The 25,560-nt window shown below is 43.1% G+C and overlaps 1 protein-coding gene and 1 long non-coding RNA gene across 4 annotated transcripts in view; both read left to right on the forward strand.

Moving 5' to 3' along the window:
• BGAL17 (beta-galactosidase 17) overlaps nt 1-25,560 on the forward strand; it is a 241,616-nt gene that overhangs the window by 148,319 nt on the left and 67,737 nt on the right. The window lies entirely within an intron of this gene.
• Nucleotides 9,485-10,430, forward strand: LOC149829435 (uncharacterized). Its single transcript, XR_016433557.1, has 2 exons — nt 9,485-10,225; nt 10,263-10,430. It is a non-coding gene; the product is annotated as an uncharacterized LOC149829435 (long non-coding RNA).

A 25,560-nucleotide genomic window follows, 5' to 3' on the forward strand; every position in this document is an offset into this window, starting at 1 on the left:
TAGGAACACCGTGCAATCTCACAATCTCCCTGACATAGAGGTCTGCCATGCTGTCTAGTGACTGATTGAGCCGGATAGGGAGGAAATGCGCTGATTTAGTGAGTCGATCCACGATCACCCAAATCGCATCGTGTTTCCTCCGCGTCCTCGGCAAACCGACGATGAAGTCCATCGTGATGTCCTTCCACTTCAATTGCAGGATCTGCACATGCTGCAACACTCCACCTGGTCGCTGGTGCTCGATCTTAACCTGTTGGCAAGTCAAGCACTTTGAAATGTACTCGGTTACGTCTCGCTTCATTCCGCTCCACCAATACCTGCGTTGCAAATCTTTGAACATCTTCGTGCCGCTCGGGTGAATCGTGTACTTGGACTTGTGGGCTTCAGCGAGAATCTCATCTCTCAAAATAGGATCTTCTGGCACCCAGAGACGATCCTTTTACCATACACCTCCTGTAAAACCCACATAAAAAAAAAAAATCGGACCCGGGCCGGGTCGGGTCCGGACCCGACCCGGGCCCGTCATCATTAGGGTTTCATAACCTGACACAGGAGGTCTTTCTCCTGTGCGCCGCACCCCACCGCGCCTTCGACCCAATAAGGGAAACCCATCGGGGTTTCCCCATTTGTCGCCCCTCCCCGAGCTCTTTAAGAGTGTTGCGGGAGGGGAGGATCGATGCCCCGCCCCCCTTCTCGTTCCCTACAGGCGACAGACTCGCCGGCAACCCCGACCGACTCCTCCTCCCCCTCGTGCCCTCTTCCCTCTTCTGCCTGCCGACGCCTCCTCCTGCTGGTTCGATCACCGCCGACGTTGCGGCCACCGCTGGCGACCTCGAAGGTATGCCTTTTCACCGCCCTCTCCTCCTCCCTCTTCTCCTCCTCACACCCCTCTTTGTCACCTCGTCGGGAGGCCGACAGGCGGTGCACGGCCCCCCTGTCGCGTTCTCCCGCCTCTCCTGTGCTCTTCGGAGGCCCGACAGGTGGCCTACGAGGCCCCTGTCGTCCCCTCTTCCCTCTGGGGTGCGCCGGAGTGCCGGCAGGGGACCAATGGCCCTTGCGACACCTCCTCACCCCTGTGGGTGATAGGGAAACTGACGGGAGGTCGGTTGCCCCTGTCACCCCCGTCCCGAGCTCTCTCTCTGGCAGGGGTTAGCCCCCCTACCGCCTCTCAATCTCCGGTAGGCAGGGGCATTGCCCCTGCCATTTCCTGTTTCCTCGGCAGCCAGGGGCTCGCCCCTGTTGCCCCTGGGGTTTTGGCACGCAGGGGTAATGCCCCTGCCACCTTCCCATCCCGGCTGGCAGGGGCTCGCCCCCTGCCGCCTCTTGGCTTCTGGGAGGGCAGGGGATATCCCCCTGCTGCCCCTTGATTCTCGGCATGCAGGGGGCTTGTCACCCCCCCTGCGGCTCCGTGGATTTGTCAGGCAGGGGTCGAGGCCCCTGCCATTTGTTGGTTCTTCAGGCAGGGGCCGAGGCCCTTGCTGTCTCTTGTTTCGTCAGGCAGGGGCTGGGGCCCCTGCCATTCCCTATTTTTTTCAAGCAGGGGCCAAGGCCCCTGCCATTCATTTTTGTGCCAAGCAGGGGTCGAGGCCCCTGCCATTCCCTGTTCTTCAGGCAAGGGGGCCGATACCCCTGCCCTTCATTATTCTATCTGGCAGGGGCCGAGACCCCTGCCATTCTGAGCTGGCACGCAGGGACCAGTGTCCCTGCCACTTGTTACCTTCGTGAGGCAGGGGCCGAGGCCCCTGTCGGCTGTTTTGTCAGGTAGGGGCCGAGGCCCCTGCCATGCGTGACCTTGTTTGGCAGGGGCAGAGGCCCCTGCCCTTCGCTTCCTTGTCAGGCAGGGGCCGAGGCCCCTACCATTCGCTATTTTGGCAGGCAGGGGCCGAAGCCCCTGTTATTTTATTGTTCTGTCGGAAGGAGCCGAGGGCTCCTGCCGCCTCACTGTTTTTTACAGTGGCTCATTCCCTGTCGCCCCGTTGTCGTCGGCAGTCGGGGGATCACTCCCTGCCGCCTAATCCTACCCTTTCCCCCGTCTCACCATTAATTATATTAGCATAATTGAATATTTCACACTCTTACAGATTTTTGCAACAGGTCCCGTTCGTGTTCTGCGGCCCGACTCTCGTATTATCCTCACACATAGGCGTATGCGGTTGCATAACATCCCGAGGTAGGGTAAAGTCGCACAAAGGGCAATTGATGAACGTATTTAAGTTGAAATGATTAAGATGCCATGCTAGATATGCTTAGAGTTATATTGCTTCTGCATTGTGTATTATCATGTTTGTATGCTCATGGGTCGAGGTACAATTTCATTCTTCGATCATTATTTTGCATAGTTGCTTATGAGTTTGAGGTGTGGTTTCGTACTTCGTGCAATACCTATGCCCTTGTTTGCTTGCATCCATTTTTGCCTGCACGTTTCCTTTGAGTGAGGTACGACTTCGTGTCTCGTGTATTACTTATGACCTTATGTGTTTGCCTATCTAAGTGGTCAAGGTATGGTTTGGCACCTCGTGTGTTATGCGTTTTTCCCTCGATGTGCGGCATCGCAAGTCGAGAGTTGTTTGTTGACATGTTATAACCTGCATATGCTCACACTCATGGTAATTATGTACTTACATAAATGTAGTCTTGTGCCTATCCTGTTATCACTTGTTTTCAAAACACTAGAAGTTGCACTTGTGCGCTATAGTTCTTTTAAAGAGGATTTCCTTCTGCAAACCCAGGGCTCTTCAAAGTGCACAACCTTTGCAAAGTTAAGTTTTAAGTCCTGTCGGATTTCGAAGTCACATATAGGCCCTCCCAGGTCCACACACTTGGGAGAAATATTTTATAACCCCGATTCGAGTTGCGACCCAATTCGAATAACCCCGATCAGGGGCATGAGCATATGAATGAGTGGGGTTCTGTTGAAGGACCCATTCTTTATTTATCAATCTAGTGTCACATGTCGATACTAAGATAAATTTTGGATGTAAGATTAATAGTGTTGTGCCTTGCGTGAATGACTTAATGTGGCATTAGGGCTTTTAAGGATGAATCGTGTCAAATGAGCACTCCTTTATTCTTTGGATCATTATGAAGTTGTGTGTTGGGTGTTTCTTTTGAGAAGCCCACACACCTCCCTGGTTCAGTATAGCGTACTTTTAGACATGCACAACATGTTAAGTACTTTGTTGATCGGACGAGAGATCCGAGATGACCTTGCATCATGAAATATGAAAAATGTTGTTGAAGTGAATTCAAGACTTATCTTGCCAGGCTGTGTTGTATTAATTCTTTTGCACATAATATCTGTTGGGTTTTTTTTTTGTGGAACCATTTCCCTTTCATCGTAGTTGTATTTTTGACAAGTACGACTGTACTTTTTGACAAGTACTTCTTCTTACGTTGCGATGATTGGATGAGTAGGTTGTGGCAACCTCGATGAGTGCAAATAACAAAATGTTGTGATCACCTAAATAAGTGATGTTTTCGCCTTCACCGGCAAGATACTCGAGTTGGTCGAAAGACCAGAGTATGTAGAATGGGTCTTCAGTTAACTACCCCTGATGTACTCATTCGAATCGCTGACTCCTGTCAGGAGAGATGACGGGAAGGTACAAAAACTTCGATGGACAAGCCATTAATGACAGTTACGAGTAAAAGACTCGGCTTCCCCAGTCATCGGAGTTAGGGGAAAGGGACCACCATAATTATCCTAGGTGGTAGCTTTCCATGTTCGGGATGCATCCATTGTTTATGCTGCTTCGGGGATTTCTCTCTTGGTCACTGACCGTCCCCTTAGGTGCGGATTCAGTCAGCTATTCGGGTTATCATAAAATACATAGCATAATAAACCCCCGGATCAGTCTAGGCTGTTTCTAAAGTCGTGCCTTGTGCGTACCCACTTGGCCAGTTAATATCGAAACATAATTTCTATCCGATCACACAATTTGTTGAGTTATACGCGTATGAAAGTTATTGTGTACAAGTTCAATACTTATGGAATTGTGTGTGTGGTTGATGAAGCATTGTACTTTGTTAGTTAAAGTTCTTATGCAGTTCTTTGCTTGTGATAGTTAGCCTACTTGTGCCAGTAAAATGCTTGTAATAATTTTAGCATTGTGCTTATGATAGTTTGCTCTATGACTCTGCTGAAAGCAAATTGCTATTTAATTGCCTGTCTACTTGACATATTAAATTATTCTGCTTAATTATGTTCTATATTGTCCTGTCTGTGCACCTACCAGTTTTTAGTGAAAATGACCCATTTTATGGGCAGGTTTTGGATATGTAATACAGTCTGCGATGGCACGATGGCGTGATGAGTTCAAGATAGACTCTTTCCCTGACGTTTCGCTCCTGAGGACATGTTGGTAAATTTGGTATAAAGTGTATTTCAAATTTCTCTTTTTATAAAACCTTGAGTTACTAAAACTGTTTTATTAAACTTCTTTTTGGTTTCAACAAACAAATTCTAAATCATTGAAATTGCATTTTAAAACCCTTTAATTTCAATAGTTGTGCGGAATTCGGCAAAGGAAAGTTTACGCTGTAATGCACTCAAGGTCCATTGACTTGTGGTTTTAAAGATATAATTTTCCGCTGAAGTACTATTTAAACTCTGATTATTGTAAGATTTCAAAGCTTTCTAAACTATTCTAAAAGTTACAAGTCTTGGATTTTTGGGGCGTTACACCTCCTTCCTCACTCAGACGAAAGGAAGTATCGGCCTGCTGCGCTAGAGCCTTCAATTTTTGTACTGCGCATCTATCTTCTGATTGACAAAGATCTTTGACAATAACTCAGGTTGAGCTACCATGCTGGAAAGACTGATCGAGTCTTGAGTGACCGCAAATGGTTCCCACGATATCAGATCCTCGATCAACTTCCACCCCGCGAATAACAAATTAACGAAAATGCTGGGAGACTTGCGGCTCAGAGCGTCGGCCACGACGTTCGCTTTTCCTGGGTGGTAGGACAAGGTAAAGTCGTAATCCTTCAGGAATTCCAGCCAACGCCGTTGCCTTATGTTCAGCTCCTTCTACGAGAACAAATATTTTAGGCTTTTGTGATCTGTAAAAGCCTCGAACCGCTCCCCGTACAAATAGTGCTGCCATATCTTCAATACGAAGAGCACCGCTGCTAACTCCAAATCATGAGTCAGATAATTCTTCTCATGTATTTTAAGTTGGCGCGATGCATAGGCGATCACTCTATCGTTTTGCATTAAGACACAACCCAAGTCTGTCTCGGAAGCGTCGATGTAAATTACGAAGCCGCCTTGACCCGAAGGTAATGCCAAAATAGGAGCAGTCGTAAGACGTTCCTTCTGTAAGTTTTTCCTTTTGTTCCTGTATTGAGAAAGAGAAGAGAAAGAGAGAGGGAGAGAAGGAGAGAGATCGACTGCGGCTGTCACGATTTCTATATATGAAATCGTGACCTAAACATGTATTTAAGGTTACATTACACTATGGGTCGGGTCTGGTATATCCAGACCCGATAACTAAATACATGGTTTACATACATGGACGATGACATGGATCGGGTCGAATCCTGCACCTTTTTCACCCCCCCTCAAGTTGATCATGGTTTTGGACCATGAACAACTTGCTTTTAAGCATCCAAAAGCGACCCTTGGTTAACCCTTTGGTAAATATGTCTGCAACCTGTCTTTCAGTACTGACAAACTCAGGTTCAATCTCTTTTTCTTCAACCTTCTGTCTCACAAAGTGTTGGTCGATCTCAATGTGCTTGGCACGACTGTGATGTACTGGATTGAATGACATATTGATAGCACTTTGATTGTCACAGAGCAAGGTAGTGTGGGAGATCTTTTCTCCTACTTCAGTTAGAAGATGCCTGATCCATGTGACTTCGGCAGTGGCAACAACCATGGATCTATATTCAGCCTCAGTGCTTGATCTAGCTATAGCTTTTTGTTTTCTGCTGCTCCAAGAGACTAAATTTCTTCCAATGAAGACACAATATCCTGATGTAGATCTTCTTTCGTCGGGATCTCCTGCCCAGTCTGCATCACAATATACAGTAATTTCGTGCTTGTTTTGGCCATGGGACTGTGGTAAATATATCATTCCATCCCCAATAGTCCCTTTCAGATATCTAATGATCCTCTTGACCGCTTCCATATGTCCAGTACGTGGCGCATGTATAAATTGAGACACTTGATTGACTGAATAGACAATATCAGGTCTAGTGAATGTGAGGTATTGTAACATTCCTATTATGCTGCGATACCTGGTGGGGTCATCACACAAATCTCCATCATGAGCGCTAAGTTTTTGATGAAGTACACTCGGAGTTCCTAGAGGTTTGCAGTCTTTCATGCCTGCCTTGCTGAGAACATCTACGGTGTACTTGTGTTGAGTGAGTGTCAATCCATGAGCCTGGTTGTCAACTTCTACACCAAGGAAATAGCGTAGAACTCCAAGGTCTTTCATTTTGAACCTTTGACCTAATAAGTCTTTTATTTTTTGGATGTGGTCCGCAGAGTTTCCTGTGATGATAATATCATCGACATAAATTAATAATAGAGTAGTCACAGACTGGCTTTTAAAAATAAATAATGAGTGGTCCAGCATGAAACGTGAAAATCCATGTTTCTGAATCTCTGATGAGAAGCTATCAAACCAAGAGCGAGATGCTTGCTTCAGGCCATAGATGACTCTTTTTAACCTGCATACATGGGTTTTACAATTTTGTTCTTGATATCCAGGGGGTTGTTCCATGTATACGTCCTCCTTCAAATCCCCATGTAAGAATGCATTTTTTACATCAAGCTGACTCAACTTCCATTCATGTTCAACAGCCAGGGAAATGATAATTTGAATCGTTCCCATTCTTACAACCGGACTAAAGGTCTCATCATAGTCTTGCCCTGCTTCTTGAGTGAATCATTTTGCTACAAGCCTTGCTTTATATCGTTCAATGGTTCCATCTGGCTTGTACTTGATTTTGTAGACCCATTTGCATCCGACAACATTTTTGTCAGGTGGTCTGGGAACAACTTCCCATGTTCCACATTCATGCAAGGCTTGTATTTCATCATTCATGGCTTCTACCCATTTCATAGAAGCTGTTGCCTGATTATACATGATGGGCTCTTCATCCTTATTGATGGTAGTTAAAAACAATTGAAAATCCAAGGAGAAGTTGTTATAACTAACCCACCTGCCAATAGGATTCCGTATGCGATTTGATTTTTTGACTGCGAGGGTATTAGGAGTAGGATTGGCGACTGAGACATGATCTAAAAGGCTTGATGTTGTCGGTTTCTGTCTGGAATAGACAATGCCTTTGTATCTGCCCAGTACTTCCTCGACATTCTGTGACCCCGACGTCCCAGTGTCCTCAAAGACCTCTTCTTCTTGTTGCACGCAATCTGAGGAACATGTTTCATTGGAGCCAGCAAAAAGTTCTGAGTTTAGCCAAGGATAGTAAATTTCAGGTGACATATTTGTTGTGTCAGCTCCGTGATCAAAATTTTGTTCATCAAAGACAACATTTCTTGAGGTTCTGATACGTTCGTTGGTGGGATCATAACACCTATATCCTTTGTAGTCATCTGCATATCCTGCAAATCTGCACTTTTGGGCTTTGTCTTGAAACTTGTTTCTCAGGGACTGATCGATATGCACATAGCAAACACATCCAAAAACACGCAGATCATAATAACTAGTATACGTTCCAAAAAGACAGTGATAAGGAGACTTATTTTCCAGAATAACCATAGGAGTCTGTTTATCACATGCACGGCAGAATGGAAAGCTTCTGTCCATAAGTTGATGGGAAGATGGCTGTCATGAAGCATACTCATGGCACTTTCAATGATATGCCTGTGTTTTCGTTCAGCAATTCCATTTTGTTGAGGAGTGTGAGGACAAGACACCCTTCTTCCTATTCCGTTACTTTGAAGAAAAGAGATAAAATCACGGGATGAGAATTCCCCACCTCCATCACATTGGAAAAATTGAATGGACTCAGAAAATTGATTTTTGACAAGGGAAAGAAAATTTTGAAACAAAGAGAAGACTTCCGACTTATTTTTTATGAAATATATCCAAGTGTATCGAGTATAGCTATCAACAAAGATTAGATGGTATTTGCTCCCAGATCCATAGGCAACTGGGGCGGGTCCCCATACATCAGAACAAATTATCTCAAAAGGTTTTGAAGCTCTTTTATTAATGGAATGAAAAGGCAATACATGACTCTTGCAGGAAAGACAACTGGAACATTTGTGACTGTTCTCATCCCTATTTAGACTTTCTTTTGGAATGAGATTATTAGATACAAGTTTCTCAATGAAATGACCCTCACAATGTCCTAATCGACTATGCCATAAGAATGGCTTATTACATTCAGAAATACTAAAAACATTAGCAGAAGAGGATGAACACGACTCTAATGAAGACTCTAAATTCAGGTGGACAGGGCGGACAACATGACAAGGAGCTTCTTCAAAGACATACATATTGCCTCGTCTCTTTCCTTCAGCGAATGTTTCCCTCGTGCGAAGGTCCTTGACCTGCACAGAGAAGGGAGTGAATTCAACTGAAGCATTATTATCATCAATAAGTTTGGAAACAGAGACAATATTTTTCTTAATGTCAGGAGCATGAAGAACGTCAGAAAGAGTAAGAGTGGAATTTGACATGGGAATGACAGTTTTTCCAACATGAGAAACAGGATGGTGGGATCCATCTCTAGTGACAATCTTACTTTTTTCAAAATAAGGAATGGGATTAGAAATCTTACCTGCATCACCTGTTACATGAGTCGCTGCCCCTGAGTCGACAAACCAGGTGCCTTCATCGCTCTGCTTCAATTTCAACTCTGACAAGGCAGATATCAACAGATCTTTAATCTCTCCACTGCTTGAGAACTTCCTTTTGTTTTCTGTCTGTGGACCCTTTCCTTTATTCTCTGGATTATGCCAACAATTCGCCTTGATATGTTCCTTTTTGTTACAAAGGAAGCAGGTAGGAATGGATCTTGACCCCTGCGCATGAGCTAACATATTTGGAATGGGAAGCAAACCACGCCCTCCGTGTCCACTTCGCCCTTGTCCTCCTCGTCCGCGTCCTCTACCATAAGTTACCCCTGTGGCAAAAACTTCTTGAAAATTTGTGTGAACGTGAGATTCCTCAGAGAACCCTTTCAGAGTCATCTCATACTGAATTAATTTTGCTCGCAACTCATCAAAGGTAGGAAGGGGAGAAAGACACAATAGGGAAGTGACAATCATGTTGTAGTCGGATCCCAATCCACTCAGAGTCTATTGTACCATATCGCTGTCACTCACCGCGCATCCTATAACTGCAAGTTGGTCTGTGATAGTCTTCATCTTGTTCAGATATTCCATGATGGTCATGGAATCTTTTCTCAACATCTGGAATTCCCTATTGAGAAAAACCATTCTCGCCTGCGAAACTTGTGAATATGTTTGAACCAAATTTTTCCAAAGTTGTAGAGCAGTACAATTGTCGGGAATGGCAACAAGGACCTCTTGGGACAAGGTGGAAGTTATGTATGCAACCACTGATTGGTCTTTCCTTTCCCAGTTGAGGTACTCAACATTCTTGACATACACAATTGAACTTACTCCTTTGTCGTCTTTTTCTTCGAGTGGGACGGGAGTGGTTCCATCAAGGTGACCTAAGAGACCTTGACTCCTTATAAAAGGAATGATTTGTCTCTTCCAAATCAAGAAGTTTGAGGTAGTTAACTTTTCAGAAACGAGTTGAGTGAGAAAACTTGAGGAAAGATTGGATGAAGAGGAATGAAGATCCATGAAAAAGGAGTTGTAACAAGAAAGGAAACCCCTTTTTTTTTTGGAGTATTCACAGAGTGCTCAGTCTGCAGTCAGAGAGGTTTGCTGATCGCCTTTTTTTTTTTTTTGCGCTGAGTAACTCAAAGATAGACGACCAGAACCTGTCAGAACTGTCGGAAGAAAAACTGTGTTTTCACCACTCGTAACTCAAATGATACGAGAAAAGTCAAAAGAGAGCAAAGAAATGAATTGTCGCACAGCAGGCTGGACAGCAAAAAGATTTTTTTTTTTTTGAATCCCAGATTATATGTCAACTGGGGTTATGCAGGAAAAGAGATCTGAATAAGAAAGAATATGCACGTGAAGTAGATTCACGTGAAATTCACGACCTTTTGATGAACAACGTTCACGTGAATCCTGCGTGAACAAATTAGGGATTCACGTGACGTGAATCCTGCGTGAACAGATTAGGGATTCACGTGAGATATGAATCCACTAAGAGAAGATTTGAAAAATGGGCAGATTAGGGATTCACGTGAGATGTGAATCCACTAAAGGAAGATTTGGGAAAAAAATGGAAAACAGTAAAGGAATCGTGGTAGAAAAAAAGGAAGGTGGAGATTGAAATCGTGGAAAAAAAAACTAAAGAAAATGAAGGAATCATGGAAAAAAAACCCTGAAGGAAATGAAGGAAAGAATAGACCTCAAACCTTGATTTGCCGCACCTTCGGAATCCACTTCAACCCTTAGCTGGATCTTGGCTCTGATACCATGTAAGTTTTCCCTTTTGTTCCTGTATTGAGAAAGAGAAGAGAAAGAGAGAGGGAGAGAAGGAGAGAGATCGACTGCGGCTGTCACGATTTCTATATATGAAATTGTGACCTAAACATGTATTTAAGGTTACATTACACTATGGGTCGGGTCTGGTATATCCAGACCCGATAACTAAATACATGGTTTACATACATAGACGGTGACATGGATCGGGTCGGATCCTGCACCTTTTTCATTTCAACATCTGAAAACTGCTCTTGCACATGTCGTCCCACACGAACTTAGCTTCTTTCTTTAGGAGCTGTGTTAAGGGTAGAGAGATCTTAGAAAAGTCCTAGATAAATCTTCGGTAATACCCAGCTAATTCAAGAAAACTTTGAATGTCACGAACATTCCTCGGCTGCTGTCAACTGAGTACAACCTCGACTTTCGCTAGATCCACGGATACACCTTCCTTGGAGATGACATGTCCCAAAAATATGATCTCTTCGAGCCAAAACTCGCACTTAGAGTACTTAGCGAACAAACGCTCCTTTCGCAAGGTTTCGAGAATAACTCTTAAGTGCTCACGATGTTGCTCCCAGCTATCGGAATACACCAGGATGTCATCGATGAACACGATCACGAAGGTGTCCAAGAAAGGTTTGAACACCCTATTCATGAGATCCATGAACGTTGCAAGAGCGTTAGTGAGTCCAAAGGGCATGATCGTAAATTCGTAATGCCCGTACCTGGTCTGAAAGGCCCTCTTGGAGATATCATCTCCCTTAATTCTGAGTTGATGGTACCCAGACCTAAGGTCAATTTTTGAGAAGATCTTGGCCCTCTGTAACTGGTCGAACAGATACTCGATACGTGGCAATGGGTATTTATTCTTTATTGTCACCTGGTTAAACATCCGATAATCGATGCACAAACACAATGATCCGTCTTTCTTTTTCACGAACAAGACAGGAGCTCCCCAGGGCGAGACACTGGGGCAAATGAATCCCTGATCCATCAACTCCTGCAACTGCTTCTTGAGCTCTTCGAGCTCGGCTGGCGCCATCCAATATGGAGCCTTAGAAATTGGCGCAGTACCCGGCAGCAACTCGATGCTGAATTGCACCTCACAAGGTGGAGGAAGGCCTAACAGTTCCTCCGGGAAGACGTTTGGAAAATCTCGAACAACCTTCAAGTCTCCCATCGGGACTCGCGTCGGCTCGGACTGGAGGACACTAACCAAAAAGGCAGTGCATCCCTTCCTCAGGTAGCTCTGTGCCTTTAGCGACGAAATCAATTTGCTCACTCGAACGGGTTTCACGATCTTGAATTCCACCTTGGGCATCCCTGGTGGAGATAAGACAATTCTGCTATCTTGGCAGAAAATCTTGGCATGATACTTGTGCAGTCAATCCATGCCTAGGATGATGTCAAATTCCTTCATCACTGACAAGATAGCACAAGCCGATAAATGTCGATCTGCCAAGACTACGTCAAACTCTGGTACGTAGGCCGCACAAATGGTATTTTTCCCAATCGGGTTTTACAGGTATGTGCAAAAACTCGACAAAATTTACCGAAATAAAAGAGTGTGTGGTACCACAATCAAAAAGCACAAAAGTTGCTTAGTTAGTGATAAAAAGGGTACCTTGCGCTAGGTCGCCCTTGGTCAACTGCTCAGCCTTGGCTGAGTAGACGCATCCCGGCGCCCTCCTCTGACCGCTCGTCTGCGGTTGTTGCAGCTGTGGTGGCCGAGGGAGCAGAGGTGCTCCGCTGGTCTGCCTAGAATCGTCAGCCGCCTTTTTGCGGCAATCACGGGCATAATGGCCCATCTTGCCACAATACAGGCACACCTGCCCAATGTGAGATCGCTGGCATCTGGGGCATACATTGTCAGCCTGCTGCCTAGCTGGAGGGTTGCCCTGAGGCCACTGACGCTTCGAAAGAGGATACTGTTTCCTTCCTCCTTCGCTCTTTACAGGAAAGAACAATTGTTTGCCTGGGCCTTCGGAAGGTGTCTTCGGCTCACCACTCGTAGCGGGTGGCCTCCTGCCCTGAGTACTCTTTGTGCGCTCCCAGGCTTCACTCAGGAGGGTAGCGGCAGCAACTGCCGCAGAGAAGGTCGAGGGCATGTTGGTTAGGACCCGATACATGAGCCCCTCCTTCAGCCCCCGAACAAACTTTCCTGCTCGCTCGCGATCATCCGCGAACATGTTGGGGCAGTAGGGTTCTAAGCTCTGGAATTTGGCGATATAATCTGTCAAACTCGAATTACCCTGGCTGAGCTCCAAGAACTCCAAGAACTCCACCTTCTTCTTCTCCCTCGCATGAGGCAGAAAGTAGTTTTTCAAGAAAGCCTTTCTCAAAGCTTCCCTAGGAATGAGAGAAATTCCCGAAAACTGCACACCCCGGGCCATGTCCCACCAACTGCGGGCATTCTCCTTCAGCCTGAAGGTCCCGAATACCGTCTTCTTGTCATTGGGTATTGACAAGACCTCGAACACTCGTTCCATCTCCTTCACCCAATTATTGTCCATGTCTGGGTCGGGCTTGCCGTCGAAGGACAGGGGTCAAGCTTCAGAAATTTCTCATACGTTACTACGGTATGCGGGCTCGGCTCAGGAACGGGCACTGGTTCCCTTTGGGAACAAATCTGGTCTCTCATAGCCGCTGCCAAGAAACTTAGAGAATCCATCACGAATCCCCGTTGATCTGACCATTCGTCAGCCGACCCTTTATTCGAGTTTCTTGCCATCCTTGGAGTAAACAAGGAATACCAATAATTAGAAAATTCAGGAAGCTCAAAATAAGCCAAAAATATAAGTACTATTCATGTTTAACATGAGTAGTTTACAAAAACCCAGCAATGCTCGTACGTGAGCAGAACGTGCCAAGCCACTTAGCTTAACAGTGCAAAATACACCTACTAAGTAAGAGGAAATGTATACTCACAGCGCAATGCGGATGCTCAATGGTCAATAATCCTTTCTTCCCTTAGCTCTGATACCAAGTTGTAACGCCACAAAATTTCAAACTTGTAAACCTTTCAGAAAAACAGACAAGAGACTAAAAAGAAATCTCTTTATCTCAGAGATGGTTTATGAAATCAGCTGAAGACTATTCTTTTGTTAATTTCAGAAAGGCAAGCTGACAACTTTGGGCACGTTAGCTAAAAGAACCAAAGCACACAACCCATGCTACTTGCAAACACTTAGAAAAGCCACTTTCATTTAAGAAGTTCTCCAAATAGTACAATTTTTGGATATCCCAAGGAAAATCCGTTACAAAACCCCAAACGCCCAGGACGCGAGCTAAGAGCAGAAAGAAGAAAGTCTTTGAGACATCTTGCCATCGTCCGTGGTGTACCTAATCATCACCTATACCCATAGAATGTGTTAGTTTCGCGAAAAACTAGTAGGTGCACAAGAGAGACTACAGGAAACTGAATTATGTACATTTAATTCAGTAGGTTACGCAGTTTAAAGCAGATATGCAGTTAAACAGGTAAACAATGCACGCAGGTAAATAGTGCAAACACGTAAGTAGTACATGCGAATAAGTAGTACAAGCGAGTAAGTAGTGCAAGCGAGTCAATAGTGCAAGCAAGTCAGTAGTGCAAGAGAGTAAGTAGTGCAAGCGAGTTAGTAGTGCAAGAGAATCTCACTACCCAACAACCAGTGTAAACAGACTTTATGTTTCGATATTACTGGCCTACGGGTACGCGTAGGCAAAACGTAAAAACAACTGAGACTAGTTGGGACGTCTGTTATTCTATGTATTTTGAATAACCCGAATAGCTAGTTGAGTTCGCTCCTAAAGGGACGACTTTAGCTGAGAGAGGATTCCTCAAAGGCTGATAAGCAGTGCTACAGATGCATCCAACTTCTGCAGAAGTGCTGAACTAACTATTATAACCCCTTTCCCCTAACTCCAATGACTGGGGAGGCCGGATCATTGCCCGTAGGGTGGTTTTTAACAACCTGTCCATTGGAGATTTGTACCGCTCTGTCCTCTCCCTTGACAGACAACTAGAAGCAGATGGGTGCATTAGAGTTTGCTTAAATAACGACTCATTCTATCTTGTGGTCTTTAAACCACTAGAGCATCTTTTCTGTGAAGGCGAATGTGAGGCTATTTTATGTGATTACAACATTGTGCATTTATCACTGTTCGAGGTCGCACGACCGTCTCATCCGATCATTGCAGTACTAGACGTGTCGTGCACGACTACAAGTACTCTAGGATGAAGGGGGTATAGCTCCTCAATAGAAGCCTCAACAGAAGTATTTCACAAAGATGTAATGTTTATCAACTTTAATTTTGACATTCTTTATCTTTTGAAACAACCAGTACCTTGTGCCAACATTATGCATGCGATTTTCCAGAATCTCATCCGCTATCAGGGTATCTACATGCCTCGCATGACTCGATACCGGCCTCGATAGACGGGATACAGGTTTCTCAACAGAACCCCTGCTAAGTAGTTTGCTCGAACCTCAACTCGTCTGCAGGACTGCATACTCGAAGAGTCAGGATCCTTGCAAGGTATCCCTCTCCTTAGGCGAGGATGTAACGCAAGCTCCCAACTCAACTCTCGTCGCAAGAGAGAGTGTGGTAAATGCTCCTTGCATCCTCCACGAGGATGCCTTTAAGGCATACGCAAAGCGCAAGAACCTGCACGTCATCTGCAATAGCAAGGCAATACCAACACATATGCAAAAGCAAGAGCCTAGGCGCAAAGCGCGACAGCATGGTAAAGGCGGTAAGCAAAAGTGCAACGCAAAACCCTGGCACAACGTGCAACGGCAAGTAAAAACTGTAAGCAGAAGTGCAACGCAAAACCTCGACGCGATGCGCGACGGCAAGTAAAGACTGATAGAAGGTAAAGGGCAAGGATCGCGAAACCGCGTCCTTGAGTTAATTGCATACTCGTATAAATATATATATATATATATATATTTGTATATATATATATATATATATATTTATTTAATGGTCGTTTTTAGTTTAATTGAACTTAATTCAATTATCCAAGTCTCTTGTGCAATCTTCCCCTACCTCGGAGAGTTGTAAGCTTGCTGGCGTCTGCGGGTGTACACGATTGATGGCTCGGGTCGCGGAGCGCGAGCGGGATCCGTCGTAGCTGCAAATATGCGATATTAACATGCCGCCAAGACAAAAGCAAAAATAAGGAGAAGACTCAACTTTTCCAGTACACAGGGCTGGGGCAAGGCCGAACGACTCTTGCCGCCAGAAGAACAGGTGCAGGGGCCATCGACCCCCGCTGGTTATTTTAAAAAGGTAGTGGTCTTCGGCCCCTGCTGGAAATTAAAAAAAAAGAAAAGCAGGGGGGCATCAGCTCCTGCTGGAAAGGTACAAAGGGCAGGGGCTGATGGCCCCTACTGGAACAACAAAAAGGGCAGGGGCCGATGGCCCCTGCTGGAACAGTAAAAGGGGCAGGGGCCTTTGACCCGTACTGAAATAGCAATAAAGGGCAAGGGCCTTCGGCCCCTGCGCTTTTATTGCCTTTGCTGGAATAATAAAAAGGGCAGGGGTCGATGGCCCCTGCCAGGAAAATGAGCAAAGAGAGAGACGCAGGGGCCAACAACCCACTGCGACTTTTGGGAGAGGGGGCAGGGGCCAAAGGCCCCTGTCGATTTGCTTAACAGGGAAACGAGACAGGGACCAAAGGCCCCTGTCGGTTCCTTAGAGGAACAGGAAGCAGGGAGGGGTCTCGATGGGGAAGGGTCGTGCGATAGGGGTTTTAGCCCCACCTGTTGCCGACAGGTCGGCAAGGGTAAAACCCCTGCCGCCTGTGAGGAGGGTTCCGGCAGGGGGTTTTGGGGCCCCTACCTGCCCTTTTAGACCTATCGGCACAAACTCTCACAAGTGTTAATTACAAGTGATACCCATTGTGCTATCAATAGACCTCAGAGTTCATTTCGATGTTGCGATAATACCAGTGAGTCTTTGACTTGTATTCCTCACACCTCCAACAAACAGAGCATGGTTGTCAACCCAAGAGTTTGTGCTTGATTTTGTTATGCTGCATGCACATCAATGACTTGCAACCTGAAACTCAGCGCTAACAAAGTGTGGCTCAACTTTGTGGCCTTCTATTTTTTCTTGAGAAAACTGTTTATCTTGCTTAATATGCTTCAATTTTATCATGTTGAACCAGATTCATATGTATATATATATATATCACACTTTGATTATCACAGTATCAATGATTTTCTCAACTCCGCTATGTCAGAGGTTGTGGCATGATAATTCTGTACTGGATCTACCAATGGTTTATCCTTCCTACTACTACAAGAGACAAAGTGTCTATCCAAGTAAAAGATAACTCAAAACCAATCTTGTTTCCAGGTCTCCTGCCCAATCAACTAATAAGTAAACTATACTTACAAGTCCAAAACAACTCTGCTTACATATGAACTCTTTCATAAAAGTCCTTGGGCCGATTCCTGCAGAAATTGCAGCCTCGGGAACGAGGAGGGTTCGGGCTTTGCACCACCGCCCTTTCGAGAGGGCAGGTTGAGACGTGTGTGAAGTCTTAATGTGGTGTAGGTCCTGAACCCATTACTGGCCGTACAGACAGCTATAGCACTTGATTTACGCCGATAGATTAACTCAACGGGGCTTACACTCATGTGATCTCATAACTTCTTGGGTGTAGCTGACCCAGCCGAACCAGGTTCAGCTGGGCGGCAACATGGTCTGTCAGGCCCAGCCAAACTAGGTTCGGTTGGGCAAGTGTTAGACCAGCCGACTGAGTCGGCTAGGCAGGCACTCTTAAAAAAAATAAATAAATAAATTTATGCTTCTTGTTTCTACGTGTTGAAACATTCAGAATTTTTCTATACTATTCATACATTGGGTCTCATTACATTTTCAGGTTATGCCTAAATGATATTCTGAATTATATATGACCAACTTTTCAGTCCATACATACCGATTGTGCCTATTGAGCTTGAATAGAACTCAGTTTGGTATGCAAAATTTTCAGATTGGTTTATTGTAAAAAGCTTTGGCTATACGCATACTAAAAATTAGAATTTTCACGTGTTTGACTCAATATATTAGGCTTAATCAAAGTATTATTGCATAGTGGCTTTCATGTGCATGAGCATTCTGAAATGAATATGGTTTGCATGCACATAACTGCATGAGTGTTCACATATTTTAAATTGAACTGGTTCATGAATGAAAGTAAGCATTTGGCATAGTGCTATGAATACATGCATATGAATATTGAATACATGTATATGAATGTTTTGGTTCTTGCACATCTCTAGTTGGCATGTATGAATGTGCATTGAAAAAGTATGTGAAATGAATACATAGTGGCATGATATTTATGATTTTTGCATATGAATGCATAGATGATCAAAATGGATCATCATGGGTTGTGTGAGCCTTGAGCATGTGTTGCTCTTTGTTTTAGTTGTTTTATGCATTGCAAAAATCAAATGTAATATTATTGTTCTTATTTCACTATTCTATATTGCCACGAGTTGTAGTCCCGTGAAGCGCTTCACATGTTGATTTGTAAGCTTATGTTATTGATTATGTATGTTGAATTGCAAAATGTAAAGGAAGATAAATTAATAACAAGATAAAAGAGATTAAAGAATAGTATAATCTACGTTTTCTTGATATCCCTTCTTTAGTGTGAGAATCTTGGACATTGCGGTTTTGGGGAACCGTGAGGATACTAAAACTCCATGTGTTTTGTTGTTGCCCCTAAACCCGATATCGAGGTTCTTCTCCTATCCACAGTTTTAGGAAGAGTCCGTCACTTTGCCTGGGGGTGGTGTGTAGACACAGTTGTTATTTTGGTATACTAAAAAAGTGATATTATAGTTGTTGATTTACATAGTGTCCCGACATTAGTTGTTGATTTCCAATGTTCCAATGGATGATGTTGATTCCTGATATCGGTCGAGGGCTACGTTTAGAACCTAGTAATTAAATACAACTTATGTGCTAAGTTAGCCTAGGAACCCTACTTAACCTCAAAAATCGAGGGCTACGTTTGGAGTATCTGCAGACAACAGTAATTAAAAAGAGGAACTTAAATTGTGTGCATTTAATGACATGCATATGAAAAAAAAAACTCTGATAAAAGATAATAATCTGCCAACACCCAATGTTGTCAATCAAAAACTCAGCCTTTGTGATGGTGAATTATATCCTGATGCAGGCAAGTATCGCAGTTTAGTGGACATGTTACAGTATCTCACTTTTACTAGACCAGACATTGTATATTCTGTAAATCAAGTATCTCAGTTCATGCATGAACCGAAAACTAGTCATATGGATGCCGTCAAACGCATTCTTTGTTACTTAAAAGGCACGGTGGGTGATGGACTCACATATGTACAATCTTCATGGGAAACACCAAAACATGACATATTAGCCTATACAGATGCAAACTGGGCAAGGGACCCAGATGAGAGGAGGTATGTTTTAGGATATTGTGTTTTTATTGGTAAAAACCTTGTCTCATCGAGTAGTAGAAAATAGAAGGTTGTGGCGAGATCTAGCACAGAGGCAAAGTATAGATCTATGACAGCTACCACAGCAGAAGTGACCTGGATTAGGCATTTACTTACTGAGATGGGAGAGAATATCTCAAGTTCGACTCTCATGTGTGATAATAGAACTGCTATACAAATTGCGTTCAATCCTGTTCATCACAGTCGGACTAAGCATATTGAAATTGGCCAACATTTCATCAGACAAAAGATAGCGGACAAAGAGATTGAACCGGTTTATGTATCTTTAGAAGACCAAGTCGCTGATATGTTCACAAAAGGTCTCACCAGTAACCGTTTCTGGTATCTGAAGAACAACTTGCATATGGTTTACTCCCATGCACAACTTGAGGGAAGGTATTAGAATATGGATCAGATATGGATCTAGTAGAGGATCCATATGGTTCACGTGTTTGTTTATATTCTAATGTAATATATATTACTCACACAGGGCAATTTTGTCCATGTAAAAGATTTGTAAACCCTATTAATCTTAATGAAGGATTAGTGCAACAATCAAGCAAGATTGTGGCTGACGATTCCCAGAAAAGATAGAGTTCTCCTCTCTTTCCTCTCCCCCCCCCATTCCTTATCGGTTTTCTCGACAAAGTCTGCCAATCAAGGGCAATTTTAACACCTACTAGAAAGAGAAGGCGCAGGGAGGGGGCTTGGCCCCTCCCCTGCCAAATTGATGGTGCAGGGAGGGGCTTGGCCCCTCCCCTGCAAAACGAGTGCACAAGGAGGGGCTTGGCCCCATACCTGCCAAAGGGTACGCAGGGAAGGGGCTCGACCCCTCCCTTGCATACAGGGGGTACAGGGAGGGGGCTCCACCCCTTCCCTGTCGCTGGAAGGTGCAGGGAGGGTCGCAGCCCCTCTCCTGAACAACGAGGGTGCAAGGAGGGGCTCGACTCCCTCCCCTGTCATAATAAAGAGCAGGGAGGGGCAAGACCCCTCCCATGCCGTAACAAGGAGGGGCTCAACCCCCTTTGTTGTCGTAACCGTCAGCAAGGAGGGGCTCAACCCCCTCCCCTCCCCTGTCGTAACCGTGAGCAGGGAGGGGCTCGATCGCCTCTTCTGCCGTAAAAGAGAGCAGGGAGGGGCTCGGCCCCCTCCCTTGCCGATACAGGGAGGGGGCCTCGACCCCTCCCCTTCCAATAGTGGCACAGGGAGGGGAGCTCGACCCCTCCCTTAGCCACTGGGAGTGTAGGGAAGGGCTTTGCCCCTTCTCTGCAACTAGAGAACGCAGGGAAAGAGGGAGAGAGAGACAGACGAAGAAGGATAAGAGGGGGCGGTGCGTACTTGGAGGTCGTCGGAGAGAGTTGCCGATGGATGTGGGTCGCCGGCGAGCAGAAACAAGGAGAGTGAGAGAGGCGGTCGGGGGAGAGAGAGACGAGAGAGCAGAGGGGAAATGGGGATTTCGAGAACCTCCCCCCTTTTTGCCTCGCTGTCTTTAAAAGACACGAGAGGCGAGGCGGTAGCCTCAGGTTGGGTCCGGGTCGGGTTCGGATCCTACCTGAATCCAAGTTAATTTTTTTTTTCGTGTTTTACGCGCAATGTCTAGGATTCTCATACTATAGAAGGGATATCGAGGAAGCACAGATTACACTGCTCTTTACTTTTCTTTTATCTTGTTATTAATTCATCTTCTTTAATTTGTAGTTCAACATGTAGAATTAATAACACAGGCTCGTAAATCAATATGTGAAGCTCTTCACGGGATCACAGCCCGTGGCAACATAGAACAATGCAACTAGAGCAATTATATCAAGTTTGATTTTTGCCATGCATAAACAATTAAACAAGGAGCTACACATGCTCAAGGCTCACACGGCCCACGATGATCCATTTTGATCATCGATGCATTCATATGCAAAAATCATAAAGTGCATGCCACTATACATTAATTTCATATGCTTTTCAATTTACATTCATATATGCCAATTTAGAGATGTTCATAAAACTACAATATTCATATGCATGTGCATGAGTTCACATATTCATGCCAAATGCATGCTTTTATTAATGAATCATTTTAATTAAAACATGTGAACACTCATGCAATTATGTACATGCAAAACACATTTATTCCATATATACACATGCACATGAAAGCAATTATGCAATAATACTTTGATTATGCACGATATACTAAGTGCAAACTTGTGAAAATCTTCACTCTTGCATGCATAAAACCAAATTTAATTCAAAACACAAATATGGAAATTTACATTCATAATTGAATTTGGTTTCATATTTCCATAATCATGAGCATAACTGAAAGTTTAAGTATTTTAAGTTAACCCCTACTTAAGCATAAACTGAGCATACAACCACTTATGAAATCTGAATATTTTTTTGCACATGTAACTTTAACATTTAGTTCAAGAGATTTTGTAAATTCAACCCACGAAAATCAGCATATACACCTTTTTTTTTTAAACTGTCTTGGGCCTCACTCGGCTGGGTCCAGCAGGCTCGGCAAGCCTGTCTAGGCCTAGCTGAACAGTGCCAAGTCTGCCGACCAGACCACACACACACCCCTATTCATTTTTTTTTTAAAACAAAAACAGATTTTTTTTTCTTTGAAAAGCAATGAGTCTGGCCTGACTGGGAGCCTGACCGGCTGGACTGGGCCTGACAGGACCCACGCCAGCCCAGCTGAACCACTTGGCTGGGCTGCCAGGCCAACCCACGAAACCCCTTCTTTTTTTTTCAGATATGCATGCATATGCACAGTCATGTTCAGGCTGCATGTATATATAAAATTTCATGTTTCATGTATGCATGAATATGCACATTTGCATTCACTTATGCATTTTTCATATACAAGTAAATATGCTTTTGCAGACTTACCTAATAATATGCATGTGTACAAGGAATTTCGCACAAGACTGTATGCTTTTTACCTTAGGTTATCCATGGAAAGTAAATTTACCATGCATCAAACACTTAATATACAACTTTTATCATGAATAAAAATTCTGTTTTATCACAAGAGAAAACATATACATGAGTTTTAACTAGATGCAGAATATATACATATTCTTTCCAAGATTTTAACCGCACTAAATTTTGGGCAAGATTTGCGCATGTTTCAAGCATGGCAAATCTATCCTGATTTAGGGATTCATTGCATGTAATAAAGTATATCTACGAATATACATATTTTCCCAAAATAAACCCTAAAAAAAAGAAACATAACACCCATATTAGAGTAAACATCTAGATTTACTCTTTCCCTAAAGATTTTTGCCAAAATATTGCATAGAAAACAAACCCATGCTCTTTTTCTCATTTGATTCAAGAGAATGACCCGTACCTTAATCGTAGATCGAAAAAGAAGTAGAAATCATCGGTGAAAACAGTGGATGATTGGAGAAGAACAATTTCCTTCTCCTCTTCTTCCTCCTTCCCTCTTTTCCTCTTTTTCTCTTTTTCTTTCCTTCTCTCTCTCTCTCTCTCTTTTGAGTTATAAATAGGTGAAAAGTGGGGTGACACCCCCTTTTATCCATCCAGCCCTTCTAGAGAGGGCTGGAGACTAATCCCTAACTGGACTCTCTCTCTCTCTCTCTTTACAAAAATTTTAAAGCTCTATAAGTTGACTTTCAAAGTTTTTTTCTTAAATAGACTTTCTCAAACCTTCTTTAGCCTACTTGGACATATATAAGGACTCTATCAATGTAAAACTCGTGAAAAAAAAAGAAGGGGTTCTAGAGGGAGAGATGTATACAGTTTTAGATTCATGAGCAGGGAAATCGACCAAACTGAAATATATACCTATATATATATATACCTATATATATATATATATATATATATATATATAATTTCATATGAATGAACAAGGCACATTGACAATCCTGAAATATATATACATATATATATTCAGATTGCATGAACAGGAAAATCAACAATCATGAAGACTAAACACACACACACAGATATATATATATGTAGCTTTGAAATCAGATTTTATTTTTTCCCCTTTGAACCTATGCTCAAATTAGTTTATACAATCCTCTTTCCCATGCAAATCAAGAGAGAAACCCGTACCTTTATTCGTGGATCGAAAAAGCTAGAAATTTTTTGATGGATGATTGTATTTTTCTTCTTTTCCTTCTTTCTTTTTTAAACCACACTGATTTCTCTCTCTCTCTTTTTCTCTCTCTCTAGAACACGAGTTCTAGAGGGAGAGATGTCTAGCCCCTTTTTTATATGTTTTTAATTTGTTCTAGAGAGGGGGTGACGTCCCCTATGGATGCCTCTCATATGGGTAGAGTTCTACTAAGTATAGAACTCTACTCCCTAACCTCCTTATCTTTAAGATTTTATTTAAAATTTTATTTTTTTTATTTTTATTATATCATAGGAATATTCTAAGGAGGATGCTCCCTTCCTCATGCTCTGTAACGACCCCAATCCATACCCTTTAAAAATGCGGAATAATTTTTTTTTTTTTTAAGAGTTGCGGAAAACTTCCCAGAGACCTGGGGTCCCTACAGTTCCAATTTCAGTTGGATAACCACACACCACAAACGAAGTTGCAATTATCATCCATATCAACCAACTAAAACTCTTTTATTAATGAGTAAGAAAATTTCAAAGACAAGGTTTTCTTCAATTGAAAGTAAAGTAACAATTGCAGAAATCAAAAGAACTAAAAGACAAAAGAAAGAGCCACTCTGTCCTTTGCTGAAGTCGTCAAGCTCAAGTATGACTCTTATCCATCCCCAGATGCATGTCCAACTTCACTGTTCACCATTTCCTGTGAAAAACCAACAAGTAGGGTGTCAGAACCGAAATTCTGAGCACAACTACTTCTAAAGAAACCAGGTGAGAGAAAGAACATGGATAAGATTTCATGCAGTGATTTGAGTGAGTACAAATATAAAATTTGCAACATTTAAATATCCATAACTACCAATAATTGCATATACTCACCAGTCAAAAACAGTAAAGCAGTGTTATATATCAATAACTAAATAATCAAACCTTTCAGCATGATTTCACCAAGTAAAGCATATGCTACCACCAAATGATGTCATGATATCAAGAATGATTCAAACATGCATGATCTATAGCATAACAGAAAAATGCATGATTTCTTCTGTTATCTTTCATTTAAGTTTCATCTTTCCATATGCATGCCCTATTAAATGCACACATCTTTAAGTTCCTCTTTTTAATTACCGTGGCCCGCGGATACACCAAACGGGTACAAACCCAGAGGTCAAGTAGGTTCCCAGGGTAGCTTAACACACAATTTGTATTTTATTACTGGGTTCCAACTTAGCCCTCGACCGATATCAGGAAACAGCACCATCCATTGGAACATTAGACCTCCACATCTAATGTCGGGGATACAAGGGACACCCTACGCCCACAAGTGCCACTTCCTTGGTACTATAAACTCACAGCTGTGACTAACACACCACTCCCGGGTAAAGTGGCGGCTCTCCCTAAAACCGTAGCCAGGAGAAGAACCTCAATATCGGGTTCAGGGGCAACAACGCACACGGAGTTTTTTGTATCCTCACAGTCTCCCCAAGACCGGATATCCAAGATTCTCATACTCCAGATGAGATATCCCGGAAAATATATTACATTGTTCTTATTCATTATATTTTTATTTAAAGTTCATTCTTTAAGTTTGCAACACCATATGCAAAAGTAAAGTGAAAACCCGCATCCTCCCTTGCGGGGACTCATTCGGGACTCCAGCCCGTATAAACCACTAGAACAGTGTAGTAATGTGCCAAACCATCTTATGTGGTTTAAGTGATGCATTTAGAAACATAAATAAAAGAAAACCACACCCACGGCTCTCCAGGCCGATGATGGTCCCATTAGGCCATCAGTGCATCTCATAACAAAACCCAAAATAGTGTTTCATTTATAACACTAAGCCAAAATGCCAAAAGCATATATATTCATGCAAATATAAACCCAAACATATGCATGTCATAATTCATTCATATGCATTTTCGATATGTGTCTGTTACCTACATCACATATGGGTATTAACCAATCCATGGTTTCTTTAAGTGTGTGAGTGTACATGTACCATTTCAAGAAGAATTATCAATAACTGGATCATGCTCACATTCTTATCATGTATACGCTTGTGCCAAAACAATACATTTTAACAAAAATCAACTATTTCCCATGTTACAAATTCTACAACACAAGCACCGATGCCCCGGTACCTTTAAACCCGTAAGCACACAACCATTAAGTTTAAAGTTATCTTTAGATTTATCTTTCAATGTGCATAAATTATCAGCTCCAAATACCCGCCTCGGGTATCTAATCCATCTTGTCCATTCAGCAAAGCATGTGTCTAAATTTCTCATAAGCAATTAGAGAATTACAGCCCATTGATTCCTTAGAGAGTATGCCGTACCGATTACAAAAGTTTTTAAGAGCATGGTTATATACCCCTTCCTCAATACCCACACATATTCCAGAATTTACACATTTACG

Source organism: Nuphar pumila, chromosome 8 (genome assembly GCF_984573655.1).
Source record: "Nuphar pumila chromosome 8, dmNupPumi1.hap1.1, whole genome shotgun sequence".
Lineage (NCBI taxonomy): Eukaryota > Viridiplantae > Streptophyta > Magnoliopsida > Nymphaeales > Nymphaeaceae > Nuphar > Nuphar pumila.